The following is a 27,252-nucleotide window of genomic DNA, read 5'->3' as shown; positions in this document are numbered from 1 at the left end:
ATACGATGCTCTGTATTCCTGCACCATTTTTCTGTGTGCTAGATACTGTGGGAACTACAGGAAAAGTCTAAAGTCAGAACTGCCTTCTTTTCATCTTTCCCACCACCTGCCTCTCTGAAGCTGCCCTGGTTCCCGCCAAACTTCTAATCAATTAAACACACACACACACACACACATTTTTGCTATGGCCTTTGGCATCTTCTCCAGTACTCGTGCAAACACATACACAAATGTACTGACCAGCTTGTGTATAAGGTTATTTTTTTCATTGTGTGTAACTGTGAGAATATACTGTATATACAGTTTGCTACCTCTTGTTTTTCTCACTTAATACATCATGGAATGCCACCCCCACCTCCATAGCCCTGTCAGCTGAATAGTTCAAGGCACTGATTGTAATGACTACTTAAATTTCCATTGTCGGAATGGGCTACATTTATTAAACAAATTTATTAATAAATCCTTATCATTTTCAATTGTTTACCTCTACAGATAACGCTATGATTAACATTCGTATAAGTATTATCCACGTGTCCTGGACTTTTGCTTCTTTGGAAGCATAATTCTGAGAGGAATTCTGGATAAAATAATAGGATTGCTCTGTGAAAGAATATTTAAATTTAAAAAATAATTTTATGGAAAAATATTTCGGAAGAACTGGTAGATGTACAGGATAAAGGAGGTGACATTCATAAGTAGTCAGTTTCAGGAGGGCATGAGAGAAAAAGCTAAGAGAGGAGTTCACCCTTAAGCTATTCTAGCTTGGTTAGAACAGTAATGAGATACTCAATTTAAAGATGTGGGGGAAGGGAGAATTCCCGTTTCTCTCTTGGTTTTTATGGCTGGTTGCATTAAAATAAAATAAGGTAGATTAACAGGAGAAAATCAAGTGTAATGTGTATGCACGGGGAATTCACAGAAGCATGAAAATTCCAAAGACAGTAATGTAAAATGAGGTATAGATGTCAATCCGGATTATGGAGGAGGTCAAGATCTGGGACCTCAAAGGAAAGTAAGACAATTCACAGGGAGATGAGAAGAATTCATGTTCCCTAAACAAACGTTTGCCGTCCCATCTAGAGACAATGAGTCACAAGAAGGACTTTATCAAAGGGGCCTTGATAGTTTCTTCTCTGTCTATAAATTTTTCTTCCTAGAATTGCTCTCCATACATCCATGTAAACTGTCCTATTCTAGTCAAGTTACCATGATTTCCCACCCGGACAGTGGAAAACCCTCACACACCCATTCTAATTCAGTAAGGCTGATTTTTGGCAAGTTCAAGCATCAGCCAGTATCTCCCTACCTGATCACTTTCTCTGCTCTTACAGACCCAAATATTAAACATGTCCTATGAGACCCTCAAGGTTCTTGCCTTTAGTGGCATCATAATGTGTGCAGCTGTCCTTATTTTTGTGCTGTTGCCACACAAGGCACTGAAGTTCTTGACCTTCTGCCCTTCACTTCCTCTTCCTGGAATGACTTCTCCCCCTTTTTCTCTAGTTAGTTCCTCTTTTTCCTTTAGAATTTAGCTCAATTATCACTCCTCAAGGACATCACTCCTCTAGTCTTTGACTTCTAGAGTAGGTATCATAGCTTCCAAGTACCATTTATTACACAAATATTAGGCTTTAAGCTCATGATACCAAAAAAACTATCACTATTTTGTTTTTAAATTTTGTCGCTAGTGCCTCAGACATATTTGGTGATTAGTAAATATTTTTGAAAGTCCAAGAGCTCAAAATGTAATTACAACTATTCTAAGCAGAGTGAAAGATAAATAGTAAAACATTTCTAGTCAGAGTAAGAATTTCCATCTGAGGCTTAAGTGGAGAGTCAAAAAAATCTAGTTAAAAATAACAAAAGGAGACATGTTGCTCCTAGTGTGATACCACACAATGGGAAAAGTGGAAGCAGAAAAGTCAGGAGTATAGATTTTACTCAGGTGGGTCTATGGATAAATTAAATGGATGAATTTAAGAATCTAGCTTAGAAAATCACCTGAAGAGTCTCTGCTTCAGAGATTTCTTTAACCAATAACTTTTTAGCACAGCTAAGTCTAGTGGGATATAAAAGGATTCAAATTAGGAAAAAAATTAAATTTGTTGTTCAATCTTTCACTTAAGGTAAGGGAATCGAGGGGGGCAGGGGGATGATTTGATGGAGGGAAAGTAGCCATGTGGTGGCAGAGGTGGGATCAGATATTTCCTAAATGCAGTGGTCACACTTCTTTAAAATCTTTGAGCATCTTGTAAGATGTGATTGAGTTATAAAATTAATGGTTTATAAACCTGTTATTGAGTTCAATGAAACCACTACTAGTGCTTTTAAAGCAGTTATTTCCTGATCTCTTCTGAGCTTATTCACCAAATGAACAGTTGAATGCATTTCTAATCAACTGCAAGTTCAAATGCAAAATGATCATTTGATCCATTAAAAAAAAAAGATAGTGGCTTTCAAATGTATCATTATTGTTACACTTATATTCCAGTGGGAAAATACCAGCAAGACTTGCTGCTAAGTTTCTTTTGATGGTATATTTTAATGGTTATATTTAAAGGTATAAAATCAAATAGGTTTAAATGTTTTTTGGAAAAAAAAAGTTTCTTTAAATCTTAGTTATGTAGGTTGATGGGGGAATTAAAAACAAACTTCTTTTTTTTCTAAATTATTCTTTTTCCTAATATATTTCTAGAGGTATAAATTGAATGAAGTATTGAATGAATAGTCAGTTGTTATACCCATTCTGCAATGCATGTAGAGGAGTGTTTAAAAACACTTGTAATGAAAATGTTTCTAAGAACAATTTTTGCAAAGCAATTGTCAATGATTATTTTTTGAGGCTGCCTACTGTTATCTACAAAAGAATTACTGGGGGAAAAAGAAAGATTCGTAAGTTATAAATATGTCTAACCACTGTGCTGTACACCTGAAACTAATATAAAATAATATTGTATGTCAACTAAGATTGAAAAATAAAATAGAAAAAGTAATTGTGCCCCTGTATTAAAATTTATAGCCTTAAGAAAAAGCTGTAATTTTATATTTTGAATTCTAATATCAAATTAAGGTCACAGATTTTATGATAATAATTATAATAATCACCATTCCCTTTCATAATTTTTACAAAAAATATTAACCTAAAATAATTTTATAGAGAAAAAAATTTTTTTGGTATTTTTATGTTTCTAAGATAATATAGAAATTAAATGTAAAAATGAAAATTAAACAATTGAAAAGAGAAGTAAATACATTAAATTAGTAAAAATGAAGAAAATCACTGTATACCTTATATTAAACTTGTAATAAATTTCATAACTAAATAGTGTGGACGAAAGGGCTCACATGCTGACCTGACATTCTGCTTCTTGGCATATGTCGACAGTTTGGCTCAAATAACTCCAAAAATTCTTTACAGGTTTCAATGTGGTTTTTTTTATGTTAACAATATCATGTGAAGTTCCTATTTCTTCCATACATTTATATATTATGTACATATCATAATAAAATATAATTTTATTAATAATAAAACCAGCACATTTTGACATGAAAAATGTGCATATTAAAGTTGATACACATACTCCTATTAAGTAAAAAAATATATATGTTAAACTGAAGAGCTGTATCCCTAGAAGAGATATTTCCTTATCTCTTCTGAGCTTATTAACCAAATGAACAATGATTAAAAAAATAATTTGCATATTTAGTATTCAATATAATGTTCACTTACAAAACACATGTCCAGTAAACTGTCAAATGAAGCAGGCCTGGAAGGTCTGTGACCTTCAACTGTATATTTTTAATGTGCTCATAATTACTTAGTAATATAATTACTTAATAGCGTTGAATATAATGAATGTAGGTGCTAAGGGGGGCTTGACTTTAGAATTTTAGACTCATAAACTTGGTTCCATAGGACTTAATTTTATCCATATATAAGGATGGCCTTGAACTTTATACAGAGGAATTCAGTACCAGGTATTGATTACATAGAAGAACTAAAACTCCAAATTAGGGACAAGGAGGTTACCTAGAGATTAACAAAAGGAAGAAGCCACTGCCATCCCTGGGCAGGAAAGACAAAGTTATACTAGACTAAAGGAGTGGTGCCAGTCTTATAGGACCAAGAAGAAATGGGAATCGGGCACTTGGTCCATCAACACCTGGAACATAAAGGAAATGTAACTGCAGCCAGAGATGCTGCCCAGGACTGAGTGGAATCTGGTCCTTTCCTCCCCTGTTATGGTCCGTTGCTGCCTTTGACTATACTTAGCCATGGGGGCCTACGAAGTTGGGCAGCATAATTGCTAAGGCTTAGCTCTGTTGCAATTAAAAAAAAAAAGTGAGGAAAGGACTGGATCTGGGAAGAAAAAGGCCAACACTGGGCACAGCCACCATATTTTCTACTTAGGTTCTAATCTCACTATATAAACTCTTATGTGAGAACCTCATAGTTCTATATATCACGATGCAATGGTCAATTCAAGAGGGAGTGTGCTTTTAACAATGGTGCTGAGATAATGTGATAGCCACATGAAAAAGAATGAAGTTAGACCTCCTACCTCCCGCTGTACTTTAAAATTAACTCAAAATGGATCACTGACTTAGCATAAGAGCTGAATCACACAATTCTTAGAAAGAAAACAAAGGAGCAATCTTTGTGGGCATACGTTAGATGGTGGTTTCATGGAAACTACACCAAAACAAAGGAGCAATCTTTGTGGGCATACGTTAGATGGTGGTTTCATGGAAACTACACCAAAACAAAGGAGCAATCTTTGTGGGCATACGTTAGATGGTGGTTTCATGGAAACTACACCAAAACAAAGGAGCAATCTTTGTGGGCATACGTTAGATGGTGGTTTCATGGAAACTACACCAAAAGACTTAAGCAAGAAGAAAAGAAAGGATAGATAATTTTGCTTCACCAAAATTATCGAATATAATGTCTTTAAAGAATATCATCAGAAAAGTGCAAAGATAGCATACAGGATAAAGGAAATATTTGCCTTCATATATCTGATAAGGGACTTGTACCTGAAATATGCAAAGAACTCTTACAAACACTCAGCAACAGAAAGACAAATAACTTAATTAAAACATGGGCAAAGCATTTGAAGAGAGTTGCCTAAAGAAGTTATACAAATAATCACAATATATAAAAGTACATGGAAATATGTTCAATTAGTCATTAGGGAAATGCAAAGTCAAACCACTTCACACTCACTAGGATGGCGAAAATCCACAAGACAGTCAACAACAAGTGTTGGCAAGGATAAGAGCAAAATGGAACACTCATAACACTACTGGTGAGAATAGAAAATGATGCAGAGGCTTTTGGGGAAAAAATATTGGCACTTCCTCAAAATTTTAAACTAGAGATACCATAAGAGTCAGCAGTTCTATCCTTAGCTAGTACCCAAAAGAAATGAAAACTATGTCCACACAAAAACTTGTACACTAATGTTCATATGAGTACTATTCATAATAGCCAAAATTGTCCATCAACTAAGTAATACACAAAGTTGGGTCTATCCATACATTGGAGAATTATTCATCCATAAAAATAAATGAGGCAGTGATTCATGCCATAACATGAATAAAAGTTGAAAGTATTATGCTGAGTTAAAGAAGTTAGTTTAAAAAGAGCCCATATTGTATGATTGCATTTATATGCAGTATAAAATAGGCAAATCTATAGAGATTGCTTGTCTATAGATGGGAAGGGAAAAGTGTTGAATGGTTCTGGGGCATGAGGAGTGACTACTAATGTTCAAGCTCCCTTTTGGGGTGTTGAACATAAAAACTACTGAAAACTATAAAATTGGATACTTTGGTAAATTTTATGGTATGTGAATTATTTCTCAATAAAGCTGATAAAAAGAGCTTTTACCTGAAAATTTAACATTTTCAGGTAAAAGAAAGATCTTTTGAGTCCCCTCCATTAAAAAGGTATTGGTTATGTTTCAGTAACCTAAAATAGTTAAGATCATATTTTGAAAACTGGCAAAATTAGATTAAACAAATATTTGATTTTTCACAAGTACACATTGCATATGAAGATAGACACAACCAGAATGGGTTTGTTTAAATCCTTACTGATGATGTTGCTATGAAAATCAACCAAATTTACAGGAGGAAAAATGAATGTTTGCTTGTGTCTGACGCATCATATTGCTACGCTCTGCACTTAATCAGTTGCCTATCTCCATTTATTTTTATAGCCTCGCTCTTCATTTTCTTCATGGCTAAATTGCATGATATGTGTTGTTCTGCTTCAGGAAGAACCATCTGTTGTGTAATTATCACCAGGGGCTAACCATTATCTCAAGGTGCAGATATTCAGCATTACAGGTAATATAAATGCATAATTTACTATGCCTACATACCTAATTGAAAACTCAAATGTATCCAGCTAGAACCATATGTGATCAAGAATTCTGGGCGTTGAGAAATAGCATCTTGCTCTCAAACTTGCAAACAAAATAACTTTTAAACTGCAAAATTTACTGAGCAAAATTTGAAAAATGACAGATTTGGGGACTTTGAGACAATTGCACTTAACTCAAGAGAAATTAAAGGCAGAAAAATAGCACCTTTGTAAACAGAGGAAATACAATATTCATTGACATAAAGTCATAGATGACTTTGAAATTTTATTGCTGTTTGGAACATAGAGAGGGCAATTACAACATGTGACAATTCCAATCAACATGGGCAGTGATCCTGGCCAAAATGTTATTTTTTTTTTCTTTCTGAACAACTGCATAAGCTAGAGGGGGAAAAAAAAGAATGAAGATGATAGTTAACTACTGAGGATATTTTCTGATATATCATATTCTAAATTTAGTCTCTTGACACAGATTTCTGTGTACATTAGGCAAATTGTGTGTCAATAGAAATGTTTCCCTTTTATTAGGGAACTCAGATATATAGATATATGAGTTTTTTTATTTACAAAATATAAAATAAAAATAGAGCATATTCATTTCCATCTGGTACACTAGCTTTAAATATTCTGCTTAAAATTAATGCTTGTGTGCTGGCTCTAAATTATTTCTTATGCATTACTGAAACCTACACTAAATAAAATCATTTCAAAGTTTTATACTGTGACATATAATGTACCCAACAGAAATTCATACCTGGTCTGCTCTTGTTATACTCCTGAATGCTGAGAGCTACTCTCAGGATGGATACTCCTTTAGAATTCCTTGAAGTAAATCTCTAACTCTAGAATGTACAGAGATAATAACAGGTTTAATAGAAAAGATAATATATACTCTACATCATATGTCATCAAGGCAATGCAAATTAAAATGACAAGATACCTCTAACACACCTATTAGAATGGCAGAAATCTGGAGTGCTGAGAACACCAAATGCTGGTGAGGATGTGGAGCAATAGGAACTCTCAGTTATTGTTAGTGGGAAAGCAAAATGGTACAACCACTTTGGAGTTTGGTAGTTTCTTACAAAACTAAGCACACTTTTACCATGTGCACCAGGAATTGCACTCTTTGTTATTTACTCAAAGGGGTTGAAGACTTATATTCACACAAACACCTGCATATGGATGTTTACATCAGCTTTATGCATTACTGCTAAAATTTGGAAGCAACCAAGATGTAACTTCAGTAGGTCAATGGATAAATAAACTGTGGTACATTCAGATAGTGATATATTATTTAGCACCAAAAAGAGATGAGCTTTCAAGCCATGAAGAGATATCGAGGAACCTAAAATGCATGTTACTAAGTAAAAAAAGTCAAACCAAAAACACTATATGCTCTATCATTCCAATATGACATTCTGGAAAAGGCAGGTCTATGGAGAGAGTAAAAAGATCATTGGCTATTGAGGTGGGGCTGGGAGGAGAATGAAGAGGTAGAACACAGAGGATTTTTAAAGCAGTGAAACTATTCTATATGATGCTATAATGATGGATACATGTCATACATTTGTCAAAACCCATAGAATATACACCACCAAGAGGGAGCCCTAAGGTAAACTATGGACTTGAGCGATAATGATGAGTCAATGCAGGTTTATCAAAAATTGAGCAACTCTAATAAAAGATGCTAAGAGCAGAGAAGGCTGCTCATGTTTGGGGCAGTGGGTATATGGGAAATCTCTGGGCCTTCCTCTCCATTTTTCTGTAAACCTAAAAGTGCTCTAAAAGTATCTTTTTTAAAACACCAAAAACATATGCACCTCTATATCCATAGCAGCGCTATTTACAATAGCCAAGATCTGGAAACAGCCCAAGTGCCCATCAGTAAATGAGTGGATAAAGAAGCTGTGGTACATCTACACCAGGGAATACTATGCAGCAGTAATAAAGAAGGGTCTTTTACTCTTTGAGACAGCATGGAGGGACCTAGAGAGTATTATACTAAGCGAAATAAGCCCGTCAGAGAAAGAAAAGTATCACATGATCTCACTCATATGTGGAATCTAATGAACAAAATAAACTGATGAATAAAATAAACCAACATGAAGAATTCAAAAAGTAATAAGAGGATAGACAGGATAAGAACAGGGAGAGGGGGCCTCATATTACCCAAGAAAGGATAATCTAAATGACTTAATTACTACAACAGTGCCATTTCACTAAAGCATTAGAAGATAAATTTATATTTCAAAGGCTTAATGCATGGGTGGAGAAAACAGAGCGATCCAACAGAGAACACTAATTTTAGGAATTTTTTTGTTAATCTATAAAAACAGAAATAACACGATGAGGATTCTAAAAAGATATTTAAATAAAGTTCAAGACGAGGAAAACCAAATGTGCATCTGACATTAAAGCAGCCATTAATGTTATAAAGATACATAATTTAAAAAATCAATTAAAATTATTCTTCACAACAGAACTATTAATAAAATTATAACATTGATCTGTTGGTTAATCTTCTGGTGAAGACTTTCTGTATTCTGCATTATATACTATGGCAAACAGTCATAACAGTAAATATATTTTGTTACCAAATAAATGGGATGTTTATTAAATAAATAAATATCCCATTTATTTGGTAACAAAATTAAATAAACATCATGGGATGTAGAACAATGAAATTAAAATTTAAGTTTTCAGGGCAAATTGCATTAAAATGTTTGGAAGCACTATGTCTCTCTAATGAAAAGTACTCTCAGACTATCCAGCCATGTTTGCCTCCTGGCTCAATAAATAAACAAGTAAGATGGAATGCTTTCCAGCATTTGCATCTGTCATCGTGCTTGTTTTTCAAAATTATCTACATATATAAAAGCCTAAGTGACCTGTCTACTGAACGATTGGACGACCAGTCGACCCGTCACTCTGATGCGCCCTGACCACCAGGGGACAGATGCTCAACACATAGAATCCGGCTCCCTCCTATCTGGATCGGGCCTGTGGGGATCAGACCAAAACTGGCTATCTGACATCCCCCAAGGGGTCCCAGATTATGAGAGGGCACAGGCCAGGCCGAGGGACCCCACCAGTGCATGAATCCGTGCACCAGGCCTCTAGCCTAGTAATAAAAGGTCCTCAAGCTGTATATTTCTTTTTTTTTTTTTTAAAGCTAACATTGTAGATATGTCTGGCCATATTTTTATCTTCTTAATACACTTTTTTTTTCTTTTACTAAATTATATATTTCTTTAGGATGAAATTGCACTTCTATTCCCAGCAAGTATGAGGTTCTTGGCATAGAGCAGGTGAGGGATCATAGAAACATGCATTAGCACAGGCACTGAGGGAGGAGAGGACTCATTTTAGAAATAGGTAGTAAAATCAGTAGGTCTCTGTGATAAATCTATCACAAAGCCAGCAAACATCAACTCTTCAGAAGCTTACTAGTAGATGTAGAATAAAAGGAGTAACTGGGGAAGCTTCCCCAAAAGAAACGAAAGGCAAAGACATGACTTATGGTGGAACAGGTTCTATGCTGACATGTCCAGGTTACAAATCTGGGAGAGAGGGAGAGGTCAAAGGTAAAATTATAGTCAATATTCATGGAGGCTTTCTTCTAAGTACTTTACAAGTATCTCATTTAATGTTTACCAACTAGCCTACTAGGGAAGTTTTCTTTTTATCATACTCCACAGCTGTGGAAAAAGAAGCACGAGATTCTAAATAACATGCCCAAGTTTGCAGAGCAAGTAGTGGTAGAGGCTGACTTTGAACCTGAGTTCGTAAACTCGTTACTGTGCCCCACTGGAGAGAGGTGGTAACTAATAAAGTCCCATAGGAGATGTGAGCGAGCAGGGACACAGGTAATGGTTTATCCTAAAAGGAAGATGGCCCTGGACCCAAAGGAAGGGACATAAAGATGAGGGCAGATGCAGAAAGTGTTTAAAAGAGGTCAAACAGGGAGTTAAAGTGCTTGCTGAGGAGGAAAGCAAGGCTGTCCCTAACGGTGAGGCAGGGTGAATATTGGGGAGTTACTTGAATGCATGAGGAGAGAGCAGTAACTTCCATTATATTTCTCATGATGTCCCTGTGCAAGAAACTTGAGAAAATCATTACAGTGACCATAAGGTGATATTACTAGATAAAAAGTATGAAAAATGAGGACTTCTAAAAAAAATTCAGGCTAGATCAGAATAACAGATGGATTATGTACTTCTGAGCTACATTATGTAAATTTGATTTTGAAAATCTCATAAAACCAAAATCAGGTTTTAAGGAATATAACATAAACATAAGAATTAAATTATACCTTCATGTGCTAAGAAGTAAATCCAAGCATCTATAGAGAAATCTGTCTTTATTATTAATCAGTATAATTCCATAAAGCTGGAAGGGACTTTGGCGTCAGGTGACCCAAACGCTTCGCTTCTCAGGAGAGGAAACTATGTGACTTGCCAAAAATGACAGTTCATTGAGAGGAAAACCAGGCCTTGAGTATCCTGCAGTCTTTTCCCTTTTGCATGTGGTCAGGAGAAATGATCTATCTCATGTACTTTTTGACCCATGTCCTCTTTATGTTATCCTAGCATGTACATCGATTAATCTACTATAATAGGTGTAGCAGCTATTAATTGATCCTAAGGGGTCAGAGAAGGGAACTAACATGTATATAATGCATACTCTTTGCCAACATTATCGGTAATCTTGTGTTTGGGCTTTAGCACACATAATTACCTTGAATAATTTTGGATGGCTCCATCTATTTCCACTGTTGAGAAAACTGAGGGAGGTAAATAACTCATGTGAGGTCACATATGGTCATTTATTCCCATCGCACTATGTTCTACCATGATATTTGCATCTTTTAAAAACCTAAATGTTATTTTTCCCTGAGACTTTAGATTTTTTTTCACTTAAAAAAATATATCAGCACTACTCAGCCAGTGTTGCTCAGTGGTTGAGCGTCAATCTATGAACCAGGAGGTCAGGGTTTGATTCCTGGTCAGGGCACATGCCCGGGTTGTGGTCTTGATCCCCAGTGTGAGCTGTGCAGGAGGCAGCTGATCAATGATTTTCTCTCATCATTGATGTTTCTATCTCTCTCTCCCTCTTCCTTCCTCTCTGAAATCAATAAAAATATATTTTAAAAAATAAAAATAAAAAATATCAGCACTGAGAGTTACAGGATAGCTTCCTCAAGTCTGATAAGTCATCTATTTTTCAGATTTCAAAATTGTGTTTCCCCTTATCTTTTCTCTAGTTTCCCTGACCTTGTGTTTTAAAAAAGTTTTGTTTCTAAAAATTTTAATAAAGTCTCAGGAGGGAGGAAATTAGACATTTGCATTTAAGCTCATATTCTTATCTGCTATTCCCCAGAATATGTTTCAACACACAATCTGATGTCATTGTCAACATGCATGTGGACACTCCCAACTTTTTCTAACGCTTCTTACACTGACCAAGGTCAATGCCTTCTCTTTATTGTCATTTAAAAAAACCAAGTAGATTCTTTATATATGGCCTTTTGTTAGATTTACATTTTTGTAACATTTATATTATTTAACCTTTTAGATTCTGTATCAGATGATAAAAATTTGGCCAGCTCCCTGGTCAAATATTGCCTGTTCAGTTTGGACAGCAAAGTGTTTGAAAAATAATATAATTTTATGGAGTAGGTATTCTTACACCTTAGAACATTTAATTATTTGTCTCACTCCTGAAAGTATGTGATGTCTCTAAAGTACTTTATTGACATTAAATAAATAAGAAATGAATGAGTAAATGAGTGAATAAGTCACGCATGTTCAATTTCTGTCTCAAAATAATAAATTTTTATTATATTTTTCTTTATCTCTGCATTTGTTTGCCTGATCCAGAGCCTTTCCTTAGGAATGATTTTCAGTTTGGGGCTGTGTTTTCTAATTTCTCTGGCAGTGATTATGGATTTTATCTATGAATTCATCATTTGGTAGACTCTATTACTGTGCTCATAAATGCTGAGAAGCTACTACCAATGTCAGTTAGCTACTAAAATGTATTTGCTAACTTTGCATCCTTCATCCTCAGGCATAATGTGTAGATTCAATCCCAAAATACAATGGTTAATTCAGCACTTTAGGTCTAGCTTGGTAATACAGCACTATTTCCACATAGTGTAATTATTTGTTTATATTTCTCTTTCTTGAATATACTGTGACTTTTTCAAGGACAGTAACCAGGACTTACTCATTTTGGGTATCTCTTAACTCTATTGAAAACATATCTACCATGCTATTGATAACATCTTTTCCATGCAATAAATAATTGTTAAAGCAACTCAGTTACACACCCTTTTGCCACCACATTAAAAATCTGCATGGACTAGAGCTTTGTTTGAACTGATCTGACTAGAATATATATTGTTACACAGACAGCTTCCCAGAATACTAAAACATCTATTCAATTTGGTGGGGGAAAAAAGAACTATAAAATTAACATTGTTGATGCAAAATTGCCAGTGTGTTCTTCACTTTTTTCTCCTTTCATACAGATGTCCTGGTGTTATATTAAAAAAGAGAAATAAATACTGCTATGTACATCCAATGGCAATTTTTCTCCTTTCCCATTCCTTCTTTAATCTCACTCAGCAAATTGATTTGACTAGCTCAGAAATGGATCTGCTATAAAAAATATTACCAACTTCACAATGATTCTGGAATCTCATAAATCGTAATCATTAGCATGACCTCCCTTTAGAATTCAATTAGCTCCAAAGGAACAATTTCCTATAATAGATTTACTTCTATTACCCCTAATAGCATTAACTGGGCAAGGCTACAGATGGCATTATGAGCGATTCCAGTGCTTTGCTCAGGAGCACACTGGCCTTGAGCTGAATCCGAGTGTGTCTCAAGGTCTGAGTCCTTCCTTCCTTTGCTGCTGCCCTTACTCCAATGTCTAACTGTGAGGTAGTCTTTACCTCATATATGTACTGGTTCTCCTTCAATCCTAACAAATGCTTAGTTAAAAATCTACTGCTGCTATTATTCCTAAACTTCTCTATTTTTCATAATCTCTTTTTAAGAAATTATTTTAAATTTAATTTTATTGTTGTATTGCAGATGTCCCCCCCACCCCCACCCCTTTTACCCTCCTCCTCCCAGCCCCTGCCCCACCCCAGGCCTTTAACAAACTATTGTCTGTGTCCATTAGTTATACATATATGTATATGAGTTCTTTGTTTAAGCTCTTACCACTGTCTCCCCCTACTCCTTGCCCCCACCCCCCACCCCCCTGCCCATGAGAAATTTCAGTCTGTTCCATGCATCCGTGTCTATGGATCTATACAGAAACACATTAGTCGTAATCTCTTTTTCTACTTTCCATTGCAAATGCAGCCTTGGGAAGAGAATTAGTTTAGACTTTGAATTCTATGAAGATGATATGGTCAGCAAGTGAAACAGTGATCACTTCCCCAGGGCAAAATTAGCAGTTAGCTAACATTATCACTAAGGTCCCTTCCTGTTCTAAAATTTCAGGGTCAAGAATCAGTTTGCTTATCCAGGCCTCTTCCAAGTTGGCTCTCAGACAAGTCACGTTTTGACCACAGACCTCTGTTCACTTGCTGACAGCTGACTGGCCAGCATGGTTAGTAAAGAACATTCATGCGAACACTGGCTATAGAGCTCCCCAAACAGACTGCCTCAGTGACATCTAGGGGTGGGAAGTTCAAGATCAGGTAAGCCTAAGCCATTACAGAGTGACTGAGTTAGTTGATAGTTTAAGAGGCACAGACTAATAATGGCAGAAAACCAGTAAATGAAGGTCAGAATTGTCAGTAAGTCTTAAGTTCAGATCGTCATGGTATCTTGAATAAAATTCCAGTTTCCTATGAAGCTCATGAAATACTTCCCATACAGCTGCATTTTTCTATACACCCTACAACAAGGTCTTAGCATGTGAGGCAACTGGAATATGTCAACTTTTTTTTTTTGTGAAGTAAAAGATTCTAAATAATAGTGACATAAAACCTGATTTTTAAATATTTTTATATTATTTAACAATAGATTGAATATAAAATATTTATAGAATATTAATTTTTGATTAGGAAAAACATAATCTTCATAAATTTAGTTTTATACATTTAATTTTTATAAATTTATACTTATAAATTTATAAATAATAAAAAATCATACTTTATACATTTAACTTTAGACTATTTTTCTTTAAGTTTTTTTTAACTGTGCAAAGTTTTGAAAGCAATAGTTACATAACAACATCCAAACAGTGGAACTATACAGAAACACTTTTTAAAAACTAAATCTACTTACACAAAGCTCTTTTCTTTAGCTTCCAAATATTCTATATGGTTGCAGAATAAGATGGTTATCTTAAAAGTAAAGAGTTTGATTAATTTAAAAAATACATATTTATGGGTGGATGCAGTTTTCCTCAAGGGTCTCTAAATCATTGTTTAATTTGTTTCTAATTCACTTGACTTTTAAAAGTTTATTTAATTTTACCAGTATCCAAAATTCTTAGATCTTCAGAAGGGCAAAGTGATGCAATTAAATCAACAGCATAAAGGTCACGTGATCTGATTAAATTACAGATTAACAAGTCTTTTATATCGAAAAATAATATATGTGTAGAAAATTAGGAAATTGTGGTCTTTTTTACCTTTGCTGCAGTCTTTTGATTATATAATACAAAAAAGGTTTAACATTTTTAAATAGCAATGTTAAAAAACTGGAATAAAATATTTGAGGCTTTTGAACCACACTGAGTCTCATACTTTAGAAAATAATACAGACTTAAGAAGCAAAAGTGAGTCCAAATTAAAAGCACATTGAATAATACTATTCATAGCACAAGTCTGAAGTGCAAAGATAATGGCTTCTGAGAAGAATAATAGAAATTGAGTTAACTAAATGAATGGAAAAAAAAAGTGATCATTTGGATCCATTTTTAAGTTGTCTAAGGCTTTCTTTTTAAATTATATCTTTAAGAAGTTTTCAATCCCTGATTTTAAATTACTTTATAACAGAGAAACGGTTTGAGGGGAGAAGGATAAGAATCTACCTTTACTTCAGGAGACTTGGAAACTCTACAACTAACAGCAAAGTTCAGAAAGAGGCTCCCTATTTCCCTGAGGCTCTTGCTGTGGTTACTTTCCCTTACTCCGCTACAAAAAAAAATAAGAGCACATTTATAAGTTGCCAAAAGAAGAGTACAAACCGGTACGTGGAAAATAATTTCAAAATTAACACTTCACAGGTGACCTCTTGTTCCATTCTCTTGACCTTACTGTGGAAAGAATCCCACAGCCTTAGCTCTAAATCATGATCCAGATGCCCCTCAACACAAGGTACTAGGTCCTGGCAGGGGCTCCGATGATAATTTACTGCAAGGCAACTTCCTTTGCTCAAGTTAAAACTTTGGTGGTCTTCATATCGGTTAAGTTGGTTCCCATCCCTTTAGAGGGTGAACTAATTAAGGACAAGGAGCAATATTAAATCTATGTGTAAATAGTATACACGCTGACTTTGAATAACATTAAGGATGGCATTTAAATTGATTTTAATGGAAACAATAAAAGCGAATCTACATGAGTTTTAACTTAATTTTTAAAAATGTTTTAATCCTCACCCAAGGATATGCTTTTATTGAATTTTTTTAAGAGAAAGGGTTAGAGAGAGAGAGAGAAAGAGACAGAGGACAGAGAGAGAGAGAGAGAGGTTAGGTTGACTCCCACACATGCCCCAACTGGAGATGGAATCCAAAACCTGGGTATGTGACCTGACCATGAATTGAACCCACCACTGGTATAAGAGATGAACCAACAGAGCCACACTGGCCTGCACCCATTCTCTCTCTTGATCCAAGCCTGGCCTCACCACACCTCACCCAAGATACTGTGGTTAAAACACAGACATTTGACAACAGCCTCCTGAGAGATCCTGGCAAGATCCATCCTGCTTAGCTGTTCCCAGCTGTTAATCCTCAGAAATTACTAGGGAAAATAAACACACATTTGGTTTTGTTGCCAAGTTTGGGAATAATTTGTTGTGCATCAATAGATAAGTAATATCCAAGCTAACATTCTTTAGACTTGGCATGATATTTGGACTTTTCTCCCATCTCTCTTAGACCAGACCAGATTCCATTTGTCTGAAGGCTAATTTTCTCCAATCTCTCTCTCATATTTATACATATAAAAAGCCAGCGACGGGAATGCTGTAACCACCGGAACGACCAGTCTCTATGACGCTCACTGCAGCCAGCGAACTGGCCCTATCAGGTGGTGGGGCCAGCTGACCAACCTCCTGTGGCCCCTCCCCCATCTGTCCCCGCTCCTGATTGGCCTCTCCTACTCTATCAAGGGTGGGGCAGCCAGCCACTCCCCCCTAAGCCCTTCCCCCTGGCCGGCCACTCCCCCAATGGGCCCCCACCACCCTGATCAGCCCACAACCCCTCCCCATGGCTGGCCCCGCCCCTGATTGCCCCCCCACTCCAATAGGGGGTGGGGTTGGCCAGCCAACCTCTTGAAGCTCCTCCCCCCACCCAGCTCCACTCCAGATCACCCCCCACCCCAATCAGGGGCAGGGCTGGCCAGCCAACTGCCTGAGGCCCCTCCCCCCAGCCAGCACCACCCTGATCACCCCCCCACACACACCAATTGGGGGTGGGGCTGGCCGCCCAACCTCCTTGGGCTGCTGACCCCCGATTGGCCTCCCCCACCCCATTCAGGGGAAGGGTCTGCCGGCCAACTTCCTGCCATCTCCTCCTCCCAACAGGCCCAGCCCCAATCCGCCCTGATTGGGGCTGGGCCAGCTGTACCCCACCTGTGCAGGAATTTGTGCACCGGGCCTCTAGTATATATATAGATATATATATTCTCCAGACAGACACATATATCTGGCCAGAGAATTGCGCTTCTAATTCAGTTCAAATTTTGTAAATGATATCTTTGGAAATGACTCATCCATACATGTGCTTCACAGATTTTTATATAATCAAAACATTTTACCATAGTCTGATTCCACCACAGTTCAATTTCATAAGAGTTAACTGAGTAAAAAGTGTGCTTAAAATTCTGGCTGGAACTGTTCTGAATACAAGAAAAAAAATACACAATATCTAGGCTCAAAGACTTACGAGTTCAATTAGCCAGTTCTCAAAATTTTATTGGTAAACTTGATATGCAAGCTATTATGCCTTATCAAGATTCTGATTAAAAAAGAACTTCTGGTGGAGACAGAAACCTGTTTTGTAAAGGTTTCTGAAAGAATTTTGGTGCAAAATTAAACTGTATAAAGTGTAAACTGCTTTATCTGAAGATGCACACAGAATAGTTATTTAGGAAGTTATTTTTTTTAATATCAAAATAAACAAATTTAAAATACCTGTCATTGAATTTGACATCCTCAACAATGCAATGGTAAGACTGCAGATCTGTCTACAAAAACCTGGGCTCTGGTCCCAGCTGTTGGTCTGTCTGTCTCTCACCTTGAAAATATTTGTTTCCTTCACTGGGCCTCAGATTCTTCATCTGTAAAATTAGGGAAATGGATGAGATGTTGGCTTAAAATATTCTGTCTTTAAAATTAGATCAATTCAGAAAGCAAGTTGCTGGACACCTCAGATATGACATTTTCTCTTCCTCGGTGTTTTAGTATATGACATTGACTTTATCATATATTGTTCACATGATTGCTAGAAGAATGAAAGGAGACAAAGTACATAACATTGCTTTTTAACTATAAAAAGGTTTGCTTGAGAATCACCCAAGTTCAGCATTGAGGGCTTTCCTTGCGTCTTGTCATTTGAACTCAACTTCCCTGTGCAGTTAGTAATGCTACAACCCCATTTTTTACAGATGAGGGCATCTATATGTAGAAAAGCTATGTAACTGGCCCCGTGTCTCACAGCAGTTTATAACATAGCCTCAGAGCTTGGACTCAAACTCGGGACCTTCTATTCCAAAGTCTCGGTGGGTAGCCATGAGCACTAGGTGAGTCATACCATTACCAGGAGAGAACCACTCTTTCTCCTTCTACTCTTTTTTTTTTTCTTCTAAAAGTCCCTGGTGACTACCAAGAACATCAAATTCCTGATTTCACCCCAGCCCCTTAATCTGCATTTCCAGTAGAGGAATTAAGTGTCCTTGGTGATCCTTATCATCAAGGACATTGTAGGAAACATGATTCTGTCCACTTCTTTTCTCTGTATTATGTTTAAAAGGATTACCAATGAGAGAGGATTTCCATCTTGTATTTTGGGTTTGACTGAGACCTCTATTAAAAAGCTCTGGCCCAGGATGCAGTGTATGCAACAACACAACCTGTTCTTCCGCACTGGACCTTCTCACTGGTCTGCTTGGCATCCCGCTACAGGGAAAAGAGCTCCTTCTCATCCCCAAGGGTCCCCAGACCAATAGCTGAAGGACCACGTCAGTTGATTTTGAATTCCCTCAGTGTCTATAGGAAGTCTCTGGCTGGCTGTGCTGGAAAGTCTAGAAACAGGTCAGCAAGACAAGTTCCAGGATTCTTTCCGCAGAAGTCAGCCAGCTCGCTCCTTGCCTGGCTCCCTCCGGATATTACAACAGAGGGGGCTCAGCTCTGCAGAAACCCACACATCCTGGAGATCTCTTACAACATCAAGATTCCTATCCACTTTCCCATTCCTGAGTCATTACCAATCTCTCATCTTCCTCAATTTAAATGCGCTTTTGAAAAGAATGGACAGCAAAATATGGAGGATCCTTCAAAGACATTTAAATCTCATAAAGTAATGATTAAAATACAGAAAACAAATGAATTAATAACTCATACTTATTCTGTCTTTTTATTATGCGTTTTCTGTCCAGAGCATTATAAGCTCCATTTGACTAGGAATATTTTCCCCCATAGAGGTTTCCCACACTGCCCTGCACAGTGTGCTACTGAACGTTTAATGAATATTTATTGAAAAAATGAAGGGAATAAAGTGTAATACATTTCTGTAGATATAAATATGATTGTTTGAATACATCATTAGTCTTTGACTATTCCAGTCTGAGAAGGGTTATAGCAGTAGATAACTTAAGATAAGAAAGAATGGTACTTTTCTCTCCAGCATTAAAATGGAAGTTGAATTCCTGGGGTGGGGTTGGGCTAAAGTAAAATCAGGAAATTAATTTTCAGCTTCTAAATCAAAAGTGAAAACCTTGCCATTTATGAGCTAAATCCATCTCACAGACATGTTTTATTTGGACTTCACAGTGTTTTCAAAAAAGATTAAGCCATTTGTAAAAATCAGGTTATTTACACACACACACAGTCCAGAATTCTGTCTTTCTTTGGAAAAGATCAGACTATCTGGCTACCCGGGACCCTATATTCCACATGACAACAGTCAACTGGCTGACTTCACCCACATCCAGTACCTAGTGAGACAGTGTTGTACCATGGTTAGAGTGTAGGTTGTTCAGAGGGTTACACCAGAAAGCTTTTTGCAGCTAATACATGCTTAATAAGTGTCAGCTACTATCATTAGCATTAATATATCAACATCATCATCAACACAATAGTCACCTACCTCCTCTGCATAGGCCCTGGGGACCCCAGAAATGACTATTGTGGCATCTTTCTCTGTTCTTGGCTAGCGGCTTCTACAATGTTGCCCAATAGAACTTTTTGCAACATTGGGGGTGCTCTCTATTTGTGCTGCTCAATGTTATAGCTGTCACTAGTAGCTACTGAACACTGGGAATGTGGTTAGTGCAATTAGGGAACTGAACTTTAATTTTATTTAATTCTCACTAGCCACATGTGGCTGCCATATTGTATAGCACAGCTCTATAACCACTCAAGTATACCTTTATTCCTCGCCTCTCTCCCTATCAAACTCGATTTCTAGATCTAAAACTAATTTATGTTCTATTGTAAGCAGCTGGTAATATGTTAAATAGGTTATCTCTCTGAAGGCAATTGTCCAATTTTGCATAATCAAAATGACATTTAAAAATATGAATTCTTTGTATCCCCATTCCCATTCTACCTCTGTAAATCTAAGGTAGGGTCTCCAGTCTCACATTGTATACTTTTAACAACCCCTTCTAGGTGATTCTTATAATTAGGTAAATTTAGTAATTTCTGTCATAGGAATAATTTCCAAAGACTGATAAGGAAGAGGAGTCAGCATGCAACGCTGGGTATTTTTGAATGATGTGTACCAGCCCCCTCCTTCCCTCTTCCTGTCCCACCTTCACCTTAACCTCCACCCACCATCCAGTGCACTGCTTACTACACTCCTCTCAGAGGAGCCCACCCTTTGGTGTCTATCATTTCATGGTAGATAAAATTTAGGTACTAGCCAGCTCTGTTCTCTTATGATGATTGGTACTCCAAACCCACTAATGTCAGCCCCTGTAGCAACGTTTGAACTATTTGACCCTGAACTACTTTCCATCCCTGTGTGAGTCATGATGGAACCTTGACCATGCTGTGCAATCATTCTTTCTCTCCTGAGACTTTGAATTTGGAATCCAAAAAAGGATACTTGCTTTCTGCCTGATGATAGAGTCAAGGCAATATACACCTGTGCTGAGGGTGCCAAGTTCAGTCATATCCCCAGGATGATCTGGTAAAGCTGATCCTCAAGGCAAGAGAAGCTTGAAGTCAATGCTCAGAAGCAGGGGGAGAAGTCTCCTGGGCTGGGATGGAGGGAGGGAGGAACCTAACTTCCCAAAGGCTTTCCAGTGAGGATGGCTATGGAAGAATGGGGTGTGGGCTTGATCTCATTTAAGTGACAGCACCAAGGACAGGTTATTGACTGACATTGTACAAAGACAGCCTGTCACCTCTGCTCCTCAACTAAACTCTCACTGTTTTCTGGGGAATTCCTAAAGAACTGTGCGTTGGCCCCTTAGGGACCCAGGACAAACTCCTCTGCTGACGTCCACTTAATCAATTTGCCCCCAGAAATGTGAAATACAAATTCCACTGTGCCCAGACTGTATCAAATTTTCTCTCCTCTATTTTATAAATCCTATTTATCTCACTCTCTCATGTGTGAGCCAACAATCAGCATGGAGAATAATGAAACTAGCTGCAGAGTCCTTCCCCATATGTCTCTGGATTATTCTGGAACATAAACTCCTTTCCCTCAATGGTCCCTGGGCTCCTGCTAGCCTGAGGATGTTTCTGTCACATTGCCAAGTGGTCCCTCAGACACATCCCCCCCCCCCTCCCCGCCATGTGTATGGAAGAGGAAAAGAATGAAAGTCCTTGTCTTTGAACAGTGACTGTCCAAAGTGGCATGCATCTGAGGAGCACTGGAATGATGCAGACTACTGGGTTATACACACCCGGAGTATTAATCCATTTGAGAAATTGACATTTTTATCAAAACACTGGGCTTTTTTTTATACTGATGGTCCAAGGGTTTTAATGTGAAAATATTGTCCTACAGGAGAGAATTCTGACAATAGAGGCGGTCGAGGTGTGCCTGTGTGTGCGTGGATGTGTTTGCCTGTGTGTGAAGGGGTTTGCTTTTTTTTAACATCAGAAGGGCATTCCTGATCACCTTAAAGTCACTTCTTCCCAAACTGTTCTGTAGTAATTGATTTATTGCCAGTTGTGCCTGGTAGCCTAGCCCAGGCTCTTAGATGAGGCGAAATAGCTGGTGTTAGGAGTGTCTTTGACCAAGCAAAGAGATGTGGACCCAGTACCTGATAAACAACGGAAAGCCAGGTGTAAATACATGAATAAGAGCAGCTCAGGGACTAACCACAAAATGGTGACTGAAAGCCCTCAGGACTTGCTTCAAACAATTATCAACAATTCACATATCATCGATTTTTAGAATCAGTGGGCTAAGGCAGGGTTTTTCAAACTCAGCAGTATTGACATCCTGGGCTGGATAATTCTTTGCTTGGGGGTAGGGATGGGGCTGGAGGATGTTTAATGGCATCCTTGGCTCTGCCCACCACATGCCTTCAGTCCCCCATGCCCTAGCTGAGACAATCAACACATTCTCCACTGTTAAATGTTTTCTGAGGAGCCAAACGTCCCTGGGGTTTGGGATTGAGAACCTGGGATAAGACAGGGAGGGGACAGAGAAAGAGCCCCATCTCTACTCCCCTTGTCAGTTTCCCTTTGTCTAAAATTGTCTTTCAGGGTAAGAGCAAAACTGTATACAAGCAGATGTGGTAGTAATAATGCTTCCCATTTAAAAATACAAGGTTTTACTAGGTGTACTGGTGAATAATGCAGATTTTGTAATCAAAGAAAACATGATAATTTCAAGAGAAACCTCAAAAGTGCTTTATTCAAAGTTATGTCCATCGCTAGCTACACATTTCCCCCATCTTTCAGGTAATTTGTGGATACCGCCCCAATAGAACTTTCCTTGTTTTGAGGCAAACCATTCAGAGACCCAATTTTCTGCTTCTTCATACATTTTGAAGTGTTGCTCAGAAAGTGTGTGTACCATCCATCAGAACAAGTGGTAATCTGAAGGAGCAACATCTGGTGAATACAGCGGGTAGGTTAATACTTCCCAGGCAAGATCATTTAACGTGTCTTTAACTGGTTTTGAAGTGTGTGATGGTGCGTCATCATGAAGCAAAATTACTTTGCCGTGTCTTCTGGCATATTCTGGTCATTTTATGATCAAAGTGTGGTTCAAATTATTTGTTGTTGGTAGCAATCAGTATTAATGGTTTCACCTGGTTTTAGAAGCTCATAATACACCACACCTTCCTGATCCCACCAAACACAGAGCATTGTCTTCTTTCCGAAGCGATTTGGCCTTGCAGTCGACGTTGATGGTTGACCTGGATCAACCCATGATTTTGTGCATTTGGGATTCTCAAAATAAATCCACTTTTCATCATCAGTCACAATTCGTTGCAAAAAAAGACTTTCTTTCATGCCATTGAAGCAACATTTACTGATGACTTTTCGGTTTTCCATTTGTCTTTCGTTCAGTTGTTGTGGCACCCATTTTCCTTCCTTTAAAATCTTTCCCATTGCTTGTAAATGATCGAAAATTGTTTGCTGAGCAACGTTTAATCTTTCAAGTTGTTTTTGAGTTTGACACGCATCTTCATCCAATAATGCTTGTAACTGTTGGTCTTCAAACTTTTTCAGTTGACCTGGACGTTCTTTGTCTTTCACATCGAAATCATCACTTTTAAAGCATTTAAACCAGTGTTCACAAGTATTTTTTGAGATGGAGCATGTTCACTATAAGCTTCCCGAAGTATACAGTAACTTTCAGCAGCACTTTTCTTCAAAATAAAGTAATGAATTAAAACTTCCCGCAAATGCTCTTTTTTTTTTTTTTTGGCACGAAATTCAACATTTTTAAGCATAAAAATATCTATGATGTTAACACCTTCATAAAATTTGGCATATGAAGTTTTGAAGCTTGTTGTCAATACAACAAAATAGCATACACATCAAATCGCATACATATCAACGTATGTGTAACTCCATCCATTGAAAAAAATCCGCATTATTAACTGGTACACCTAGTAGTGGACTTCTGGGGAAACTTCTGTCCTCACAGCTTGGCTTTGGCATTTTAAAAGTTTTAAAAATCCGGTTACTGTCAGACAGGCTCCTGTAGAGCTGGAAAAACAAACTAAAGGAAGACTCCCAGCCACATCTTCATTAGCAGCTCTGCCGGCAAAATCCCTGTCACTTTGAGATGTTGTGCATTCAAAGCAATTGCAGAAAGAGTATTTCCACATTCTGCTGCCTGCTTTGAGTCTGTGGTTTTGTCTTTGTTATCGGTGTGGCTGATGAGTGCTGGTCAATTGTGCAAAAAAAAAAAACCTTGCAGCTTAAGTTTGGTGTCTGTTTCTGTACTGTCACTGCTCTCTCCCCAAATGCTGGGGCAAACACTGGTTTTAACAGAGCTCGTGGATCACTATAATACACCTCTCGTCTTGTAATTGGTTCAGGAAATCTGTATCTGAGCTCTCAGCCAAAACCGTATGAAGGAAGGGCCGGGCAAAGGGAGGACTAATGAGATCACCCGCAGATTCACACGCCTGCGTTCTCTGCAAGCCCGTGCGCTAGAGATCTGCACGTGCTCAGTTGCTGGATGAACCGCAGTCAGTTCTTGGACATCTTTGCCCCGATTATTAAGAGGTAATCAATACAACAGATCATCGACAAAAGATTTCAGTCAAGGGACGTCATGTAGTGTCTTGGTTTGTTTTAATTGCTTGCACTTTATCCCTCTATAAGACAATGGGGTATATATCTTAGGCTCTGAGGCTCAGAACTTGAAGTTATCTATCTTAAGACACAGAATTCTTGCAGAAATTCTCCTTATCGTGTTGGCTGACGTTCTAGTCTTAGGTGGCACTTGAATGAAGTCACCCCAAGACACAGCTCCAACCACCGATCCTATGGAAACAAGCTTCTGAGCATGGTTGGGAGAGAATGAGCTCCTGATTCTGCTCTTTAGAGGTTTATGACTTTTTTTCCTCTTCTGCCATAAAATAAGGGTGACAATCCATATTCAATATTCAACATATACTCAACAGAAAGTGCTAGGCTCTGGTCTAGCTGTTAAAGAATTAAAAAGAAGAATGAGGGGGAGGAAGAAAGGGAGAGAGGGAGGGAAGCAGGCCCTGCCTTGGGAAATCTAGTCTAGAAAGTGTCATCTCTGTTTTAAGTGGTGTGGCTGGTAGTTTGGTTGAAAGATATGCAAATAAAAAAACCAGATTTTCATAAGTGCTTTGAAATCACGAGTAAAATTTCATGTAGATTTAAGGTCTTTGTATATAGCAGAAACTCCCCAGAGCAATAGACTGTACTGTTCTTCTTTTACATAAAATAAGATACTGCTCCAGGATTCTGAATTTAGCAGCTGTTGGTGTATGTGTCTCTTGCCACACTCATAAAGGTTTTTAATGTACAATAACATAACATATAGCTCATCCCTTCTACGGTTAGATGCATTATTTATAACTAACTTTGTATCATCTTCACATGTTGAAGGAGCAATAAATAATCACAGCTATCCATTTTTAGTTTCCAGAAAACAAGATTCTCTTCATTTTTCTTTTTTTTTTTAATTTTTATTTGTTGATTTTAAAGAGGGAAAGAGAGAGAGAGAGAGAGAAATATGAATTTGTTGTTCCACCTATTTATGCATTCATTGGTTACTTCTTGTGACCCAGGATCAAACCTTGGTATATAGGGACGATGCTCCAACCTTCTGAGCTGCCTGGCTGGGACCTCCTTCATTTTTCATAGTGCCATTTGCCACCCACCCTTTCTGCCTGTGATTAGCATTGGTCAACTGTAGCTCCTGTTTTATTTCAACACACTTATAACTGGGAGACGTTGCTGCTTAATGTGAATTAGCCTAAAAGCTCACCTGAAGATGCTGGACGTTAGCTGCATCCCACAGCTTCAGCACCCATGCAAGGGGCAAAACCAAAGGCCACAATGTCTGTACCTGAATCCATTCATCTGTAAAGTGAAAATGTACATATTGATGTTAATAAATCTGAAAAAAAGATTGGGTGGAAGTTAAAACATTCTCCTGCCAGATGTTAGTGCTCATAATAATCTCCATGATTCACCTTGCCTTAGTGTCATGGGAAACTTGGGATCCACAGGATAAAAGAACGCCATCCACACATTTTGTTCTGAAAAGGTCTGCATACTTACTCACTCTGTTTATAGCACTAATTCCTAGGCAGTTTCCAAAGCACCTCTTTGCAGAAAATTATAGGAATCTCTGCAGTTGAGCTCCTCGTTCCCCCAGCTCTATGCTCTCCCATAACCGAGGTTGGAAGCCATGAGTCATCTTCCTGAATCGTGGGCCACATAGGGGGACAAGCCAGACTTTCTCAGGAAGTTCTGTTTCTGGAGTTCAGAGGAAGACTCATGCTTCAGAATGAATGTCAGTGGAGGAGACCATGCTCCACGTGGAGCCCACTGTTAAAGGTTCAACTCATTTCAAACACAGATACAGCGCTTACAGAGGGGATGGGTGACTGCTTGGACATTGAAGGAGCTTTGCACAGAGCACAGGAGTCAGTCAGGTAAATATTAAACATAAAACGAATGCTCTAAGGGCTGACTATAGACCCAAATCACGAAGTGCTTGAGTGACTCATTCTGGTTAGGGAACCTAGGAGGTATTTAGAGAGGAATTTAAGCATCCGAGCTAAGACGAGAATGATTAAAAGAATCTCAACAGACAAATTTCAACTAGTAAGTGAGGGTGGTTGGGCAGATGATGTGTGCATGGAGGAACAGGATAAGCATCGTTATCAAATGCTAAAGCAAAAGCAACTTGGACCATTTGGACTGTGGTGGGGTCCCCCAGGTGACAAAATAGAAGGATGAGAAAGTAGAGGCCACTTTTCACCTCCAAGGTAAATTATTGAAATTTATTCTCTTAGCAATGGTCTCCTGTTTGGTTTTACCAGGAAGTGATCTAAGCAAGACACTCGTTGTTTTTTTTTTTTGTTTGTTTGTTTTTAGTGGGATGGGCTTGTTCATTTGCAACCCTTCATATTTCCCTGTGTTCTTATTATTGCTGTTATTTGTGATAGTTGAGGTCAGGTCTCGGGTTGGCTTACACGGAAATATAACCTCAGATACCTGTGAGAAGTTCAATAGGTCGAGTACGACAGGATTCACAGCTGCCTTAGGATTTCCTAACCCTAGAACTGCAATTCGTGTCATAGTAACCAAGGGACTCCGTTTTCGGTCTTTACTCCAGTTTCCATTTCTTTAATAAGAAAGAGGCTCCTTCCACCTGTTTGTCACACACCTTTCCATATTTATGCTGCCGGAGAAATTATTTCAATCCATAAAGCTAATGAATTTTTTTTTGGTTGCCCCTGATCTTTAGCA

General features: G+C 37.8%; 1 long non-coding RNA gene across 1 annotated transcript; it reads right to left on the bottom strand.

Annotated features, from left to right (window-relative positions):
• Positions 1-7,145: 7,145 nt before the first annotated feature.
• On the bottom strand, positions 7,146-25,800 carry LOC307106683. Its single transcript, XR_013814142.1, has 3 exons — positions 25,760-25,800; positions 17,885-17,927; positions 7,146-7,233 (listed from the first exon to the last, which is right to left on the bottom strand). It is a non-coding gene; the product is annotated as an uncharacterized lncRNA (long non-coding RNA).
• Positions 25,801-27,252: the final 1,452 nt, after the last annotated feature.

This window comes from Cnephaeus nilssonii (assembly GCF_951640355.1).
Source record: "Cnephaeus nilssonii genome assembly, chromosome: 11".
Classification (NCBI taxonomy): domain Eukaryota; kingdom Metazoa; phylum Chordata; class Mammalia; order Chiroptera; family Vespertilionidae; genus Cnephaeus; species Cnephaeus nilssonii.
Note: the sequence above shows the minus strand (reverse complement) of the source record. Positions and strands in the feature narration are given on the sequence as shown.